At 49.8% G+C, this 17823-nt stretch overlaps 1 pseudogene; it reads left to right on the top strand.

Moving 5' to 3' along the window:
- The first annotated feature begins 4444 nt into the window (after nt 1-4444).
- On the top strand, nt 4445-17446 carry LOC144276475 (zinc finger protein RFP-like; annotated as a pseudogene).
- Nucleotides 17447-17823: the final 377 nt, after the last annotated feature.

Genomic DNA, 17823 nt, shown 5'->3' with positions numbered 1-17823 from the left:
CATCTCTGTCCTGCCCCCTCTGCTCCACATTTGGGCCTGGCTGCCAGGGAGAGAAGCTGAGTGAGCTAGAAAAATGCCAGGGGGAGGTGCAGCAGGAGAAGGAAAGGTCTCCCACACCCAGTCGGTAACTTTGGCAGGGAGAGCGTGGCAGCACTGGGCTGGGCAAAGGGTGGGAGGATTGCTGGGGAGGGCACTGGGAAAAGGTTCCCTCTGCTCAGCCTGAGTTAGGGTCATTGCCCGCTGTGAGAGGTTGTCACTCCCCGGGGTGTAGTCTGGGAGTGGTTGGAACTGCTGTGCCTCCTAACAATTCAGCTGAGTTGTCCTTTCTCACACTGCTCTACTGGTGATACACAGCCAGCCCCTCCAGGCCCTGTTATCACCCAACATGACAGCGGGTGACGCCACACACCTAACTGAGTTACCTCAGTGCTTTACCTAAGCCGCGCAAGGACAAACAGGAGACAACCTCCATTTTCCCAGCTCCCCAGCCTTGCACCCCTATTGGAGTATGAGCCCAGAATTGTATCATTTTGCACTGCACAGGATCTGTACAATGCAAGCTCATTAATTAATTCTCTCCCCCCTCGATGTGGGGAAGATGTGCAACAGCCTTTGTTTACCAAGCAGAGATTTTCCCAAACACCTCACTTAAAGACACACTAGTAAAGGTTTAACATCCCTGTGGTGGGGAAAACTCTACAGCAGCCCAACACCATAGCATTTAATTTCAGAAAGGGGAACTACACAAAAATGAGGAGGTTAGTGAAACAGAAATTAAAAGGTACAGCGCCAAAAGTGAAATCCCTGCAACCTGCATGGAAACATTTTAAAGACACCATAATGGAGGCTCAACTTAAATGTATACCGCAACAGGTCCTGTATACCTGTTGCGGTATACATTTAAGTTGTATGCGGTATACATTTAAGTTGTATACCTGTTGCGGTATACAACTTAAATGTATACCGCAACAGGATACCGGGATTTCGTACTGGAACTGGAGCTGAACCTGAACCATAATTTTGTTTTACCGATTGAACCTGCACTGAAGTGAAGAAAAACAAAAAACAAAAAAAAAGTGTGTGTGAGTGTGTGAGTGTCCAGTTAAAATTAAGATTTCGCATTTTTTAAGCTCATCATTTTAAAAAAATTACAGTCATCTTATTTTCATTTTGAGAGATGAAAACAAAATACACAATGGGCTGGTGATTTTCCCACAATGGGAGCAACTGTTTCACTGTCTGAACCTGAACCGTAACAGATCTGTGGGCGGACAGGGGGAAAGACGAGAAGGGGTGGCAAGCATGGAGTTGGGCAAAATTTCATTTCACCAAAATGTGGGTGTAGATAGGCTTGAGTCAGAAGTCAGAAATAATTATATCTTAGCATCAATGTCAGACACATTTGAAATTGAAAGATGAATTGGAACTTCTTCTGAAGCTTGTGAAATCTCCAAAACGGAAGCAATATCTGGACCAAGGAAAGCCCCAAAAGGATTGGGCTAATTCTTGATTCGTTTGCAGATGAGCCACTTATCAATGAGAAAGAAAACATACCAATCTATTGAAAACATCAGAAAAATGTCATGCCCAAGCTGTATCAACGAGCAAAAATTGTACCAGCAGTTCCAGCAACACAAGTGAGTCTTAAAAGAAAATTTCCAGACCTCAAAGGTATCCTTTTACTGCAGAGGTCCAATATCACAAACCAAATGTTTCAAGATGTTATTTTAGGTTTTTCAAACAAATGGTTCATCAAAAAAATGATGTTTATTTAACAACACAAAAACACTAGGAAAATTCATGTAAAGTTTAAGTTAAAAAATAAATAAATAGTCAAAAATTAAAACAGTTTTCAGTTGCAGCTCTGTTTTTTCAAGTTATCTCCACAGAGATTTAAATAGGATTTGAACATGTAACTGAACTTTTACTTTTGTTTCTTTGGGTGGCTTGAACCATCGATGAAACTGAACATATTTAATGCAACTTAACCCGAACTGAACCAAACCAAAATAAATACCAGTTGGACTCCCTGCCTGCTGTTGCTAGCAGTGACTTTGGTTTGACCCAGAATCCTGCACATCAGTCAGAGCAGGGCCCTGTTCTGTCCTGTCAACCCCAAACATTTAACATTCAGGAGTTGGACTCTCAAATAATGAGACTGTCTGTCTGAAAAAAATCAAAGAGTAAATTGGGAGCAGTGTGTGTGTGTGTGTGTGTGGAGGGGGGCGGGATATTTGCCTAGTGAATTCTGAGCCCTTGGGGGAAGTCCACTGCCCACCCTTCCCCCCCTGCTTGTTTGACCATTTCTAGGGGAAAAGATTCCCCCCTGAAACTCTCCTACCCCATGGGCTGGGGGAGCTGCTATTTTCTCTCTCACCATCCCCCTCCCTTCTACCCTCCGGCTCTCCCTTCTCCAGCCAGTCTCAGCTTGCTCTCATATTCTCCCTCCAGCCTCCCCACAGCCCCTCTCCACACATCCCACCCTTTCCTTCTCTTTATCCCGCCACTCAGAGTTTCCCTCTATTCCAGCTCTGTTCCCCTGAGCCCCAGAATTCTCCCCCACCCCCTGATTCCTGAGTATTCCCTCAGCATCCCTTCAGCAGCCCCACATCTCCATGGCCCCATCCTGCCCCATGCATCCCTGTTCACCACCCTCCTGCCCCCTCACACATCGCTGTTAACCCCTCAGTGCCCTCTGGCTCTCAGAGCCCCCTGCCCCTCTTCACCCCCCTTCCGGCCAGCCCCACTCCCCTTCCCCTAGGACCCGCTCCCTTCCCCTGCCGAAGCCCCCCTCTCCATGTCTGCCAGCCCCCCCCAACCCAGAGCACAGGGAGAGCAGGCGGCATGTGCTCCCCCACCCCACAGCACAGGGTGGGCAGGCGGTGCGTGCCCCCCCAGGGCCCCAGCACAGGGCGGGTGGCATGAAACCACCACCACCCCCCGCCCTGACCACCCCACGCACAGGACAGGCCACCTCAGCACCTCCGTTCCCCTCCCTCCCCCAAGTAGCAGGCCGCATGGCCTCGGTGCCTGAGGCCCCCCAGCAGTGGGCAGCCTCAGCTACGCCAAGTCCTGGCCACCCTAGCCCCAATCTTTAAAAGCAAGGTGTGATAGAGCCTTCAATGGCCAGATGAACTAGTGGCTAGTTAGTTGCACAAAGGGGACTTAGGGGGATCTGGGCCACCCCCCCACCCCCATCAGGTCCCAGCCCAGGGCCCTGTGTGGTTCAACCCCTAAACAGGGGAGATGAGTCTCTCTCCCTGTCAGGGGGGCAGGGGGGCCTTCAAAACCAGTTTCCTCGGGCTGCTTCCTTCTAAAGTCTCTTTAGTTTGGGGCACAGCCCCACTAGTCCAGTCGCCCCACAGTTGGGGCTTATCTGCAGGCTCCCCTTGGCTTACTTGCCTCCAGTGGCTGCGTTGGCTGGCAAGTCGCTACTCTGTCCCTTCAGGCAGGCAAACAGGGAGCTCCTGCCCCTCACCAGTCATCCCCTGGCGGAGCCGGCTCCCTTCTTTTCTCCTCCCTCCAGGCCTGGCATTGGCTGCAGGTATAGCGGGGCAGGGCTAGCTGAACCCAAAGGTTTTCTTTAATCCCTGCTGTGCCAGTCGGCACTTTCTCTTCTCCTTCATAGAAGGAAATATAGATTTAAAGAGAATACCTACCCCATTCCTGGCTACACACTTCTAAAATCATTCACTGGCAATAGGACACTGCCCCATCCCAGGTAAGTGCCTTTGACAGAAGAGTTCTACACACAACACTGAGTGTGTTCATCTCACTCACAATGTAACGCAAATCCTGAATTCTGACCTGAGCAAAAATGGCTTGTGCCTGGAACATGGCCAGGGCCCACGTTGGTGGGGAATAACACTACGTTAAAACTTTCTTGTACATTATGAGGGCTGTAGGCATAAGGGCTCTGCTTAGATAGAAGTTGCCAGCGTCTCACCTAATCACAAGCTTCAAGGAGCTTGGGGTTCTAACAAACACATCAACTGTCATGAAGCTCATGAAAAAATCCTGAAGGTTGGCAACACTGCAAGGCCCTTTTACACTGAACCAGAACAGTCTTAGCGTGCATGAGAATCAGTCCTTGGAAACACTCCAACTTAACCAAGTTTTTAGCCTGTGAATTTAACAATTTCCTTCCTTAAACACACAGACCCTGCTTCTGCAAGCTCACCATCACAGGTGGACATTGGTGTCTTTGTGAAGCCCCAGTGACCCTCCACACCAGCACAGGGGGTGCTGGTTGCAGCACCAGAGCCCTAGTGGTTCATTTTTCAGAAAAGCCTCTGGGGCTATAATGTTACCAGCTGGCACCTTCCAGCTCACCAAACTGCATGAGTCAGTGCCAGGTAGGGAAACACCCAGTTGTTTTTGCAGGAGGGGCATATTTCTGAGCTCAGGAAAGTGAAACTTACACTTACATTGTCCAGAGGGAGCCATGGCCGCAGAGAACCCCATGGAAAGTCTCCAGGAGGAAGCTAGTTGTCCCATCTGTCTGGAATATTTTCAAGACCCAGTGATTATAGACTGTGGGCACAATTTCTGCCGAGGCTGCATCAGCCGGTGCTGGGAGGGATCTGACTCGGAAGTATCCTGCCCTCAGTGCAGAGAAACTGCTCAGCAGAGAAACCTCAGGCCAAACAGGCAGCTGGCAAATGTTGTAGAAATAGCCAAACAGCTGAGTTTCCAGGCAGGAACAGGGTCAGGAAGGGATAGTGTGTGTGATGAGCACCAGGAGCCTCTCAAACTGTTTTGTGAAGAGGACCAAACCCCCATCTGTGTGGTGTGTGACAGATCCCAGGCTCACAGAGCTCACGCTGTGGTTCCCATAGAGGAGGCTGCCCAGGAATACAAGGTAGGGAACTTCTCTCCAGCCTAATGGGAAATAATTTTGAATGTTAGTTGCAGGTTCATTTAATCACAAGTTGCCAGTCACACATATTCTCTCTCTCCTACAGCTATTGATGTATCTGCATCATTCAGCTCTGTGAAGAAAAAAAATGTATGAAAAATTATATAGCAACTCCTTAATAAAGGCCTCAGGCCCAGCAGGGAGATGAGGTTTCCCACTGGGATTCTGAATTCCTGTGTTCCTCCGTAAGGGATTAAATTCAGATGCCAGCCTGCATTAGAGGAGGTCACTGTGCTAAACCCTGTGTGGACCCCAAGCAGCTTGAGTCCACACACAAAAGGGCTCCAGACAGCGTAGGTCCATGCCGAACACCATGGGCATTAGCCTGGGTTGCCGCAAAACTAACCTGGGAAGAGCTGTCCTGTGCCAGTCTGAACTGTTTTATTGTGTATGTGGGCAAGGACCAGCCAGAGTGGTTCCATTAGTCCTACAGTGCAGCCTTTTGAAATCTTCCAGAATCCACTGCTTCTGGACACTTTTCCAGGGACGCTGGGGTAACTACACAGCGGGCATTGCCACTGAAAGGGTTTAGAACAGCACTAAGTCAAACTCCAGCCATTCTTAACACTAATCAGCATCTCTAGTAGGGTTTGCTTTAGTGCTTAAGCAAGTTCTGCCCAACTAGTATGCTCCCCAGGGGTTCAGGGCTGAAGTTCAATGGTCCTGGTAGTTCCTGTTGTTTGTATCACAAAGTAAGCTAAACCTTCTCAAAAATAGATTTATTTGTTCCCCACCATGGCCCATTAACACCTAATATCCCAGGACCAACACAAATACAACACTGCATATAACACCTGGGATTTGTATCATTTTGTGAGTTAAACCTTCTCAAAAACAGGTTAATTGATTCACCATCATGTGACTCCAGTTTCTTGCTCGTTTAATTCTATGGAGAAAGGGGACAAATAATTCAAAACAGTCTCAATATAAAACACTCCCTGTCTCTGTTAATGAGGTTTCATTTCCTTGGTGTTCCTGATGTCATAAACCTGGTAGGGTTGACAGTCACCTACAGAGTCTTCGGTTTGACATGGAAACCCCCCACCCCACCCCAAGCACTCTCAAAATGAAACCTCCCAACATCATTTCTGTTTCTTCAGGAAAAGATTCAGGCCCATTTGGAGATTCTGAAGGAAGAGAGAGAAAAGCTTCTGAGATTTAAAGTGACTGGAGAGGGGAAAAGCCTGGAGTATCTGGTAGGTGCCCATTGTTATTAACTTGCAGGGACTTGCAGTGGGCCATCTGTTAGGAATCTGGTCTTGGGACCCCCCACCCATGGCTTTTCCCAGCAGCCTGGGCTCCCTGGGCCTCTCTTACCCTGGCCGGGCTCCAGCTTCCAGCCTGGCCGGGGGGCTGGACCTCGGCGAGAAGAGGAGGGGGAGAGGGCTGGGTCTGTGGTGAAAAGTGGATGGGCCAGGCCCCTTGGCTTCCCTTTTCAGGTGCACCTGGTAGGACATCTGTTTGTAGGCAGCTTCCTCCATGGACTTGGGGAATGTGGGCTTTGTGTTTCTTCATGAGCATGGATGTCTGTGTTAGAGTCCTGTGTCTTCGCACACCTACACAAACCGGCCCTGAGAAATCCTCTCTCAGGAGCAGGACCACATCGTACTCTGTAGAATCTAAGCTTCCATTCCAATTAATGAGTTAATTTCTAGCCCTTGTGTCTTTCACAAAACTCCTCCCAAGGTGAGCAGACTATGTCTCGTGCAGTGCTGTCTGCCTGAGTCTGCAGACATTTCTTGCATTGTTAATTATTTCTCTCCCCTCGCATCTCTGTTAATGTAGTGCTCAGTCCTGCTGGCTGCTGCTCTGGGTCTGGCTTAACACAGTGTGCTGACTATGTCAGACATAGAAACATCCCATGATAAAATATTAGGGACAAATGGGAAAGTGGTAGAAAATCCTCTCCCTACTAAGGACAGGGTATAATCATGTGTTAGACATCACAGAATTTTCAAAGAAATTCTCTCTCCTGCACAGTCAGCACTCCATGAACGGACCCTAGACTCTCTCTCTAACCCTTACCTGTCCTTTCTTTTAAAAAAAATAGATACAGACACAAAACAAGAGGCAGAAGGTTGTATCTGAATTTCAGCAACTGTGGCAGTTTCTAGAAGAAGAAGAGCAACTCCTGCTGGCCCAGCTGGAAAATCTGGAAAAGGCGATTGTGAAGATACAGAATGACAATGTCACTAAAATGTCTGAGGAGATTTTCCGTCTCAGCAACTTGATCAGTGAGCTGGAGGGGAAGTGTCAGAAGCCAGCAAGTGAATTCCTGCAGGTGAGACTGAGTTATAAACATCCCTGATCCAAACACAGGGACAGGACAGCTCCTGAATCATGGGCACTGGAGACCAGCAGTCAGAGTTCACAGTGTAATTCAGTGTGTGCATTCCTGAAATGTGAATTATTGTTTCTCTTTGAAGAATTACAGACTCATTTATATTAGAGATGACATTAACTCAGCAAATCCATGGCCCTAGGGCCAAGGCAGGGCCTCTCTTTCCCATATCTGCAAAATCCCTTCTCTGGGATCCCCAGTGGGCAGCATTTGGGACTAAAATTGTTTTTCTGTCTCTTTCCTCTCTAGGATGTCAGAAGCACCTTGAGCAAGTATGTGGCTCTATTTCACTTCCCCTCATTCTTCACGACGCTGTGAAAGGGCTTGGAGAGTGTATTGACTCTACATTTACCCCTTTTTCCAGATCATTTATGTATATGTTGAATAGGACTGGTCCCAGTACAGACCCCTGGGGAACACCACTATTTATCTCTCTCCATTCTGAAAACTGATAATTTGTTCCTACCTTTTGTTTCCTGTCTTTTAATCAGTTACTAATCCATGAGAGGACCTTCCGTCTTATCCCATGACAGCTTACTTTGCTTAAGAGCCTGTAGTGAGGGATCTTATCAAAGGCTTTCTGAAAATCTAAGTACACTATATCCACTGGATCCCCCTTATCCACATGTTTGTTGACCCCCTCAAAGAATTTTAGTAGATTGGTGACGCATAATTTCCCTTTACAAAAACCATGTTGACTCTTCCCCAACAAATCATGTTCATCTATGTATCTGATAATTCTGTTCTTTACTATAGTTCCCCAGGGCACTGCAGCAAAATATATGGGGCAAGGTCACATTCTGAATGTAATTCCCATTTATGCATTTAATCCTCACCCTTTTACACAGGACTCTTGAATGATCTATTCAGTGGGAAAGACTGGCCTACAGTATTTCCTAGAGATATTACATCCCTGGGGAATTGGCTGCCTCAGAACCCTGAGGATCAATATGGGCCTTTCAGCTCAAGGCACTGGTTACAATCAAGCCCTGGACAGCAGGAATCAAGAGCCTTTACCACCTCAGGACTGTTTGGAGACCTGTGTGGAAGGAACTGGTGGGGGCGGGGGCCCCTGAGGTTTCAATCTAGTTCCTGAAAGAACAATCCGATAGCACTGTGCGCATGAAATAGGGGAACATACTAGTATTAGTGCATGGAGGCGAAGGAGTGAATTGGTCATGAAAACATGATTCCCCTTTGATGTACAGATCTGCTCTGTCCAGGCTAGAGATGAAGAATATTAATGGGGCCTTTAGGGAAAGGTTGCACTGCCATGGCCAGTGCTGTGCCTGCTCTGAGACTGGGAGAAGTGGAGGAATTCTAACTCCAGGCCCATAAGAGCAGCAACTTCCACTAGCAAGGAATTATAATGAGTCACTAAAAGAAACATAATATCATGAAATTCTTCCTCTCCAGGTGCGAGAAGGGGAAGTTCCTCCAGCCAGTGGAGATTTCTCCTGAGCTGGAAAAGAGACTCAGTGATTTCTCCCAGCGAAATATTGCTCTAACGGAGATTCTGTGGAAGTTCAAAGGTACTGAGAAGGGATCTAGGAAAGGAAACCAGGGTGTGTCTCTGGGACTATGGGTGGAGATGGGCTCTGGGCAACTGGTTCAATTAGATTATGTACCTATTTAATAAAAAGTAGAAAGCAGACAAACTGCGCAGATGAAGTAAGGGCCCAGGTGCCAGGATCTTTCACATTATTTCACTCTGTGAACTTTGGTACAATCATTAAGGTAAAAATGTACAAAATTTGGGGTACCTCAGTTTCACTCTTCCAACTACAGAACTACAGGGCATGTGCTCCAGAGCTGTTTAGCAGCCCCACATGCAGCTGGAGTCCGTAGGATCTGCAGGTGCCCATTACCAAGGAACTCCGGGCCCCAGGTGCCTAAGGCCTTGTCTATCTACACTACAGAGTTTTGTCGATTCCAGTTACGCCAACAAACAGCCACTGCTATAATTAAACCACTGTTGCATGTCCACACTGTGCTCCTTGTGTCGGCAAAGCACATCCACAATAGTAGCTTTGCATTGACACAGACAGCAGGGCACTCTGGGTAGCTATCCCACTGTGCCCCTGGCCAGAAGGTGCTTTGTGAAGGGTTTGCAATGCCTCATGCAGGCACGTAGAGAGTCACATGATGAAGGTTTCTCAATCTCATTGTTCCATGGGCATCCTACTGTATGGCCAGCTATTTTTCAACTGCCCTGGCAACCTGCACCCCAGCCATCACTGTCAGAAAGCATGGATACTACCCTGCTGTTCAGTATTGTGCTGTGCTGTGTATTGTGCTTGTATTGAACACAAGGCTATAGGAGGAGCCCAATGGGGGGCTATTTGGCTGGAGGATGCCTTGAAGGAGCATTTTAACACTGAGCCACAGTAACATTTGTTGCTGTAGTGTGCTGAACCTGGCATTGTTTCTTTGCACTGTGCTATGAACCTTGTAATGATTTCTGTGTGTGCCTGAAAAGTTACACATCTTAGATCACTTTTTAGAGTAACGCTTGATAATATGATCAAACTGACACTGCTGAATAGTAATTAGGGTTACCATACGTCCGTATTTTCCTGGACAAGTCCAGCTTTTTGGTTCTTAAATCACCATCTGGGAGGAATTTTTAAATATCTAAAAACGTCTGGGATTTTGCCACATCGGTTGGGACACCCTTTGTCCCGATATTGGGGACCGCTCACCTCACCACACACACCAAAGTCCCGGGGCTGGTGGCGCTTCCTGGGGCAGCTCCCGGCACCTGCCCGCTGGCAGGAGCCTGCAGTGTGGGCGGCCCCTAGGCACAGAGGCGGAGGTGGTCTCCGCGTGCTGCCTCCTGCCCAATCAGAGCTGCGGGGGCAGGGCTTGCAGGTGCCGGCAGCGGGCAGCGAGCCCTCCGCCCCCACCCTGACCCGACCTGACCTGAACCTAGGAGCCAGAGGGACCTTCCGGATGCTTCCTGGGAGCCGCCCCAGGTAAGCACCGCTGGGACTCCCCACCTTGCCCCCCGGAAGGTGCCTCTGGCTCTTAGGGTCGGGTCGAGTCAGGGGTGGGGGGGCGGAGGGCTCTCTGCGTGCTGCCGGCACCTGTAAGCCCCACTCCATGGCTACGGCAGCTCCCATTGGTGCTTTTCTTTGGTGCTGGCCAATGGGAGCCACGGAGCTCACGCTTGTGGCGGGTGCAGCACGTGGAGACCCCTTGGCTGCCCCTGATCCTAGGAGCCAGAGCGACCTGCGGCAGGAGGGGTGAGTAGGCGAGTGGGGCATGGTGGTGAAGAGGCGAGTGGCGAGGGAGCCAGTGGCTGGCTGGTGGGCGGGTGAGGAGGCAAGTGGCAGGCGGGGAGGGTGAAGAGGCGAGCGGCGAGCCAGCGGTGGGCAGTGAAGAGGCGAGCGGCGAGGGAGCCAGCTGCGGGGGGGGTCCAATGGGGCAGAGAGGGGGCAGAGTCGAGGACTTTGGGGAAGGGGTTGAAATGGGGACGGGGAAGATGTGGAGTTGGGGTGGGGGCAGGTGGGGCGAGCAAATACCCCTTTCCCCCCCCCATAGTGTCCTCTTTTTTGAATATTCAAATATGGTAACCCTAACAGTAATAGAAGAAGCCCACAGAAGTGTGTGTTTGTGTGGGGGAAGCATGTGTGACAGGGTGTGGGTGGGTGTGTGGGTGTGTGTGTGTGTGTGTGTGTGTGTGTGTGTGTGTGTGTGTGAGAGAGAGAGCATGTGTTGGCGGAGCGTGTGAGAGACTGTGTGTGTGGGGAGTGTGTATGTGAGAAAGAGAGACAAATTGTGTATGGGGGACTTCCTGGGGCTTTGAAAGGGGAGGGACACATGTCTACATAGCTGGATGAATGGCAGCAGATTTCCAAACAGTGAGCAGAGCGGTCATGGTGGGCATTGTGAGATACCTTCCGGAGCCAGTTACAGCAACGTAACAAACACAGTGTCTACACTGACACTTTGTTGATCTAACTTTGCTGCAAAAATCTCTATGCCTCCCATTGAGGTGGTTATATTTTGTCAGTAAAGCAGGAGAGTTTTGTCACCAAGAGGTGCATTGTAGTGTGTACACCTCCACTGTTGTGTCAACGAAAGCTGCCTTTTGCCGACAAAACGATGTAGACAAGGCCTAAAGGTTGGCACCAAAATGTAAACCCTCAATGTAAGGCCACTTTTGAAATGTGGACCCAGCTCACCATTGTGCTCTGGCCCCGTGTGGCAGCTTGTGTGGGCCAAAGGGGCTGTAGGGAAGGTGTAAACCCAGGAGAATCCTCCCAGCACAGGAGCCTCTTGTGCCTCTAGCTCCTCCACAGCAGCTGCAGGCTCAAGGAGTGTCCCGGGAAAGCAGGGAATAGAGGGGAGTTGTCGAGGGCTGGGCAGAGGAGGAAGGGGTGGAGCAGGCTCAAGGAGTGCCCCGGGAAAGCAGGGAACAGAGGGGAGTTGTCGAGGGCTGGGCAGAGGAGGAAGGGGTGGAGCAGGAATAATGGGGTGTGGCCAGGGTAAAGCTGTGCCTTTGACACTGCCTCCGGGAGAAGTCATCTAGGGGCCACTGGACCAGAGGTGCAACTCAGGCTGGACCTCCGGACTTCCGCAGCCTGTGCCAATGTCTGCACTGACCCCAGCAGCTACTGAATAGGAGAACCACAAACTGTTTCCCCCGTCCCTTTACCAGTGCAGGGGTGAATGAGGCCCATTGAGCCAATTCTCTCCCTGACTCAGTTTCCGCATTTATGAAATAATTTTAATATTATTTGTATTTCAGTCTATGCAGAATGAAAGCCCCATTGTGCTGAGCTCTGTACATATACTGAGTAAATAGACCCAAAGAGCTCACAATTCAGGCTCCTCATCCTGAAAAGTCTCAGCATCCCACTGATGTGAAAGAGGCCAATGTTTGTAAAGTTACATTAATGCTAAAATCTTTGCAGGATCTGGCCTGGCTTATGACAAAATGCAAAAGGAGAATGAGAAATCAGCTGGGTTTGGAGGATGAGGGAACAGAAAATCTGTCTTCCACATAGTGTCTCTTTGAGTGGTTCTGAGGCTTCATGGATATTGGTTCTGTTGATCTGAGACGCTTGAATGAAAGAGAAAATAGGATGATTCATATTAGCCTTTGTTAAAAATCTGGGTGTGTCTCTGTCTCTCTTCAACTGTTTTTCTCTCTTAATTAAAATACAATTATGTCAATTAAGAGTGAGGATGTCACAAATATGAGAGCATGAAATATCATCTATCTTATCCTTTCCCCCTCCAGACATTCTGCCATCTGAACTGGAGACAATAAGAGGGAAATCCTTAGGATCACACAGACCAGGTGAGACTTCAGGTGGAGATTATCATTAAATAAAGAGGAAAATCCCATGAAAACATTTTCATGAACTTCTAGATAAATGTCCAAACCAAACCAACACTGACCATGACACACACCCCTAAAAATAAAAATAAAAACAAAAACATGAAATACTAAAAGAAAAGGAGTACTTGTGGCATCTTAGAGACTAACCAATTTATTTGAGCATAAGCTTTCTGAGCTACAGCTCACTTCATTGGATGAAGTGAGCTGTAGCTCACGAAAGCTTATGCTCAAATAAATTGGTTAGTCTCTAAGGTGCCACAAGTACTCCTTTTCTTTTTGCGTATACAAACTAACACGGCTGCTACTCTGAAACATGAAATACTAAGAGCTCCCAAGCCGAAATCACACAAACAATCCTGATACCATCCTTAGTGTTGAGTCCCTGCACCCACTGACGAACAGAAACTCTCTCCCTGACCAACAAACACTCTGAGGCTAGGCCTACATAGCAATGTAAGCGTAAGGGATTTGAGTCAGCTGACCTCTTGTCAGGGAATCCTGGGCTTGAGCATCAACATTGCATTTTAACTCTAGGTTAAGAATTTTCTGCACTGGGGGGAAACTCGACTGCCAATCCTGTTTCCTAACTGTGGCCGTGCTATTGATGGGACGCGGGTGCCCGTAAGGAGCACATGAGTACATACGCCGCATAATTAGCTCATTTGGTGGCTGTCTCCATTTGAAAGGGCATTATACTGAATTACTGTCTAATCGGATAACTGGGTTCTCCAGCTCTAGGCTCGGTCACATTGGCAAAAAACATGCCCCTGTGCCTGTCCTAAGGATAATGAGGACATCAGTCTCCAGGGTGTCAAACTATTACAGTGAAACTTTGTAATTCTTAATTTTTCAAATAGGATGATCAATGAAGGTGAGGAGTTTTTGCTTGCTTGCTTGATTTTTTCAGTTTGTTTTGAAGTTTGACATAAAATGAAGGTGTCAGAGGGAAGACACACACACATTCCAGTCTGGCTGCTGCTTGCTGCAAAGTGGCAAAATCCATCCCCAAGGCTTGGGATGCAGTGTGCTCCAGCAACCCTGGGGAATCCTTTATCCCTGCCATCACCACACCCCCAGACCTCTGGGATGCTGCGGAGAAGTTTTGGTGCTGGCTCCCACTGACCACCCTAATAGTGCATGCTGCCCAGGTGACCCTGCACCTGCAGCCCAAGAGAGGGCAGGAGGGCCTGGAGTAAGGGCCAGTGAGCAGAGCAGGGACCATAGCAGCTGCCCTGCAGGGAGAAGAAGTGACAGAGCTCTCGGCTCAGTATGGCTGAGGGAAGGATGACCCACCTCCTAACTTTGCTCCCTGCTCCAGGCAAGCTCCGTGCACCACCATGGAGGAGAAACTTCCACCACCACTGTGGGAGGAGCAGGAAGGGGGACCTCTCGGCCAGGTAGTAATGCTGTGTCTGGCATGCTGTGCTGGCTGCCTGTAGCACTCCTCCTCCGCCTCCAGGAACTATAGGATACACCCAGAAGACTTCCACACCCAAGTCAAGCCACGGATGCATGCACATAGGAAACCAATAGGGCTTGGACCCTGGGTTCCAGTTTAACATGGGCTCTGACCCTCCAGACCTGCAGGGTCCTGGGACTCTGGATCAGAGCCCTAGATTAGCATATTTGCAGTGTGGATGCAATGAGGGTTTGGCTTGAGCCCAGGCTCAGACCCAGGCTTAAACTGCTGTGTAGATACACTCTCCCTCACCAACACAGATATGTCATTAATGCTGACCCTGGCATTTCCATACATGTCCGTAAGCCCTTTAAATATTAAACTCAGATGGGTTGCCACCTTTTTTTCCTTTCCCCTATGTGAGGGGCTCGCTCCGATTGCTCTTCACCAGCATCCCATCTTTCTCTTCAGCTGGGCTGGGCTGGGCTGAGATCTCCCATTTGAGTTGCTCTCTTTCTCCTCTGTTCGAGATATGGTCCCTCTGTGATGTTGCCACATCCTCCCTGCTCTCTGGGCTGGAGAAGGGGCCACTCTCTGGCCTGAGTGGATCATCCCCAATACCCATCCCCTTCTCTTCTCCCAGGCCAGGGAGAGAAGGACAGGCTCAGTATAGAGCTTCCCCCAGGTTTATATCTATTACCTTCCTCCTCTAACTCCCCTCCCTGCAACTTCAGGTTCTCACCTTCCTCTCTAACCCTCAGAGGAGAAGCTCCAGCAGGAAAAGCAGGGAGATGCTATTTGCATGTACTGGGACATGGTGGATCTACGCCTTCCCAAAGCTAAAGGCCCGTCCCCTCAACTAAGGGGGAGAAACCATGAAGCCCAGGGAGCAATGGAGTATTTGGGACAATGAAAGAGAAACCAGGACAAGGAGAGAGGTCAGAAATTAAAAATGAGGGAGCCAGAAGGGGACACCAAGCAGAGAACCCCAGAGAGCATCCATCGCTCCTCAAAGGTGTCTAAGGAGTCAGTGAACACTGCCCAGGGGAACGGTGCCTGGAGACATGATTTTAAAAGGGAATGGATATACATGCCACAGTCTCAGAGCACTTCTCCCTCCCTCCAGATTTGTCCTCCTGCAGTGATGTGTGGCCATCTTGGCCATCACCAGGAGGAGATTAATAAGGAGGTCTTGCCACTTTCCGAAGTCACAAATGGGGTGTGTATACATCAGGAGGTGCAGGGAATATTGCAGCCAGAACTTTAGTAAGAGGTTCAAAAAGAGCTGGAAAAGGGGCTGCAAGCTGACACACCACCTAATATCCCCAGTGGGCTGTGGAACAAAAGTGGAGTGCAGGCTGGCCCACCACAGTTCCTCATTTTCTCTCCTGTAGGTCCCACCATTTGGAGTCAGGATGGAACACAAAGGCAAGGAAGTGGATGGTGTGGAGCACGAGCATGTACAGATGTTCTCGGGGACTGGTATAGAGGTGAACCAGCTGGATGTCCTTCAGCCAATACAGGTGGCATGTCAAAGGTGGCTGGGGAGGCTTGTGGTGCAAGAGGCGATGATGAGTTACAGAGGGCCAGCTGTGAGGGATGGATGGGAAACGCCTTCTCACGGGACCTGGTTGAGGAAAGCAAGAGAAGCAAGAGGCTAGATTGTCCTCACCTTCTGGAACACAAAAGAGGGGACATGTAGGGTGGGCAGCCCCGTGCACTGGCTGAGCACTGTGGGCTCCATCCAGTCACTCTAGTTCTGAGTCTGGTTGTACCATCCAGGGCTATCCTCTGATGCACCGAGGGGGCTTCAACCACCTGCACACTAAGGTGTGGAAGAGTAGGGAGATGCAGCTGGGAAGGAGGGAAAAAGCAGCCACCACAGAAAGTCTCAGCAGCCAGGGGGACGAACTGCCAGGGCATCTCTGCTTATTCTCAGGCATTCAGGAGAGAGAAGCAACTCCCCAGGCTGGTGTTGTAAATCAGAGACGCTGTGCTCTAATCTCTGTGACCCTTTTCCCCTCCAGACTCTTTCCCACCTGAGCGAGAGCAGGGAAGGGAGGATCTCTGGGATCACACATCCAGGGTGAGCTTTGGGGGAGTTTTTCCTTCCATTAACAGAAAATGTCCATGAAAGCAACTTTCCCACACTGCAATAACCAGAGACACTTGCACTGCCCAGCCCTAAAGCCACCTTAATTGTGATCTGAGAATTTGTATTGACATTGACAAGCCTTTCCAATATTACCTTCAAGGTGGTCAGGAGAGAGAGCCTCCTGGTTGTCACACCCTTCCCCATTTCACCTGGGGGACAGACTGTTCCCCATGGCTCTTCTCCTTTGGGCAGGGCTGGGCTCTGCCATTGCAGCTGCTTTGTGGGTTGGGGAGATGGTGTCTCTCTAGTGCTGCCACCTGCAGACCTCCCTTCTCTCTGGGCTGGGAAGGGGCTGCCCCACCCATTGCCACCTCCTGCTTCCTGCTCACTGGCCTTGAACTATTGGCTCTTCCCCTGTGCTGCGTCTTCATCTCTGCTCCCAGGCCTGGCAGTGGAGGATGCATTTATGGGAGGAGACTCCCTCTGGGGTTCAAAGTTGGTACCTGCCTCCTCAGGACTCTCCTAATTACAAGCTTTTGCTGCCTTCCTTGCCAAGTCTCTGTTGCTGGGAATGAACCAGCCCCAGCTGGGGAGCAGGGAGCTGCAGGCTCTATATTCAAATGAGAAAGTACAGAAGTGGATCCCATTACACAGGTTGAGGAACTGCCAAGCAGGGATGTTAGGGAGTGTGAGAAATGGTCCCAGATTCCCCCAGGGCTGAACTCTGATTCTCTTTCCCCCGTAGTGAATGTGATTCTGGATCCAGACACGGCTCATCCCTGACTCATCCTGTCTGAGGATCAGAAAAGTGTGAAATGGGGAGACACCAGGCAACATCTGCCGAACAATCCAGAGAGATTTGACTCCTGGGCCTGTGTGCTGGGCTCTGAGGGATTCACTTCAGGGATATATTGCTGGGATGTGGAGGTGGGGGACAGAGGATTCTCGGCTGTGGGAGGAAGGGAGAAGTCAGCTTTAACCCTGAAGTGGGGATCTGGGCTGTGCAGTGGTTGGGTCTGTTCCAGGCTCTCACCTCCCCTGCAACCATACTACCCCTGAGCCAGGTCCCCAGGAGAATCCAGGTTTGTCTGGACTGTGAATGGGGCCAAGTGACATTTTTTGATGCTGATAACAAGGCCCCAATCTTCACTTTCCCACTAGCCTCTGTCCCTGGGGAGAGAATCTACCCCTGCCTCTGGGTGGGGGCAGGATCCGAGCTCAGACTGTGTCCCTGAGACACAGGGGGTGGAATATTGCACTGAGGACCCTGAAATCAGCCTCTCTAGCCTTGGAAACTCCAGTCTTTATGACCCTGGAGGGTCCTTGGGGTCTCATGTCTGGACTGTGAAACCACAGAAAGAAGCAAGTAATCAAGATGGAGAAGCCAATGTCATTGCCCAAGGAGCTATTTAGACTGTTTGTCGCTATCTTCTATGGTCCAGGAGGACTCTGGGGATCTTCAGTCAGACAGTGTCACTAATACATGGGGGGAATTAAAAAATGGGCTTCCCTAGCCACAGTCATGCTAGTCTCTATGACCCTGGAGGACTCCCGTGTACCCAACCCTCTGGTTCCTTATTCCATCTCCTCCCCCTCCATCTCTGCAGCACCAGGGATTTTGGGAGGCGGGGGGGAGAGAGAAAGGGAGACCCATTGAAGCTGCAGGAGAAGCAGAGGGTCACTGCGGGGCAGGGAGGGATGTAGGGTTTTGGTGGGAGAA

Source organism: Eretmochelys imbricata, chromosome 17 (genome assembly GCF_965152235.1).
Source record: "Eretmochelys imbricata isolate rEreImb1 chromosome 17, rEreImb1.hap1, whole genome shotgun sequence".
Taxonomy (NCBI): Eukaryota; Metazoa; Chordata; order Testudines; family Cheloniidae; genus Eretmochelys; species Eretmochelys imbricata.
This window is presented reverse-complemented; position numbering and strand designations above follow the sequence as displayed.